The 1,983-nt window shown below is 45.7% G+C and overlaps 1 long non-coding RNA gene across 1 annotated transcript in view; it reads right to left on the bottom strand.

Annotated features, from left to right (window-relative positions):
• LOC116186456 overlaps nt 1-1,983 on the bottom strand; it is a 13,739-nt gene that overhangs the window by 9,879 nt on the left and 1,877 nt on the right. The window lies entirely within an intron of this gene.

Below are 1,983 nucleotides of genomic sequence, written 5' to 3' on the forward strand. Positions count from 1 at the left end.
ACAGAGGCGACCGGGGCGAGTTGACGAGCGCCAATAGACGGCCATTCCGCCTCAACGCATTAATCGAGTTATTAATTATGTAGTCTCATGCTAATTGTGCCTGTAATCTGCCCGCGATGGCCGTAAAATATCCATTCGATTTACGTTTCGATGGATTCGAGAGTTTGGGCGTAAATGATCCGTGCTTGTTTCAACCTGTTCCGATCACTCCCTCCCTCCCCCTTTACGAAACGCGTCATTGTGCTTCTTGCGCGAACCGTATTTCCTCTCCTCGCCGGAATTAACAAACTGCTCTCCTCTTCGACGAATAATAATCCCATGATGACCCGTAATGTCCTAGGGAAAATGTTAATCGAAACCGCTCGTCTCACGATAATAGATTAGATCGTGAAAATTTTTAAACATTCCCATGAACGAGAGAGCGAGTTGGTTTGATAATCAGACCGGAAAACGCGGGTTATCAGTGGGGGGATAACCGATGAAGAAGGGCGAAATAAAGGTGAATCGCGTCCTTTGAGAAATCCCAATGGCGGTGGGCACCTGTCGTGTAATCGAGATGCGCGCAAGTACAGCCGTAGCAGTACAGAAATGAAGTGTACGCTCAGTTTTCTGGGATGGGGTGCGTGCAAGAAGCCGCGCTACGGTTATTACACGCGTCACGCGGCACACCACGGTCACGCACCCTCCCCATTCCCGAGCTCCCTCGAAACGGGGAAACGACGGGGTCTTATCGTCGCTCTTTATCTTGTCAACCGAAGGGGCAGCCCCATTACGCCACTTACGGGGGCACCGAGTCGCGCGCTCACCTCCTTTCGGAAAAGAGGGCAGAGGGAACTAAAACTTGAACAAGGAGGAACTTGCACGCGAACCAAGATGCAAGGAAACGGCACCACCTGCGATCCGACTCGGCGATAAATCGACGGCGAAACCGATATTTTCTCAATCGTCCCGATTTTCTGTGTTTCTATTAATCGAATTCGAAATCGTTGTTCAATCGCGCTATTACACGCTCCGTGTAGACGTGTAATTATAATTAATCGTTCCATTTAATTAATCAATTACGAAAAATTATCGCTGCGATAATTGATCCCGCATCATAGTCGTTGAAATGCTGGTTTATTATTACGCGATACATACGATGGCGAGTAATTTAAAAAAATCTCCCTTTCTCGAACGATTCCTCGACGTTTCGATGTCGGAGGATATCGTCATTACGTTATCAGTAACGAACGAAGTATTAAATAATTACGGTTGACATTTTTCTTTTCCTTTTTTTTTTTTTTTTTTTTTTAACAATCGATCGATAATAAGCTGGAATAATGAATGAGAATAAATTGCACGTTGTTACGACACGTTTAAGCATACCTAAATATTAATAACTAGGTTCAGTACGAGATATCGGGTTGATACAGAGCATGTATTTACGACGCGAGATAACACCTGCGCTATCGATACCAATCTATCGACATTCGTTCTTCCCTCTTTTTCCTATTTGCCGTTCATGTTCCTTTCAACGTAACAGAAATCAATTAGCATTGCAGTCCCACTCAGTGCCGTGACATTTTTTTAACACTATGACGAACACGAACGAATCTCCTCCAACGAGTGTCGTTATAAATCGTGGAAACTATATCGTGGAACGAGAAACAATTCGACCGCGTTGAAGAAGAGAGAAGCAGCAAAAAGAAGTTCGAAATGTATATATATATATATGTACATAACGGAAGAGCTGTAGCAAACGACCCCGAAGGTTGACTCGATCCAGACGGGAGGAAATTTCTCGAGCGTAGAAAAGAAGATGGTCGATCCATACGGAGGGAAACGTACGAAGTGGACGATATAGGTTATCCGATATATACGCAGGGCTTGATATAGCGTGCCAAAACCGTTCCGTCTTGAGGAGGCGGAACGAAGAGAAGAACCGCCGCCGTTATCAACTCGGGCCACGATTGGCCGAGCTCAGACGTGGCTCCCGGAGCGGCC

Source organism: Apis dorsata, unplaced genomic scaffold (genome assembly GCF_000469605.1).
Source record: "Apis dorsata unplaced genomic scaffold, Apis dorsata 1.3 scaffold_722, whole genome shotgun sequence".
Classification (NCBI taxonomy): domain Eukaryota; kingdom Metazoa; phylum Arthropoda; class Insecta; order Hymenoptera; family Apidae; genus Apis; species Apis dorsata.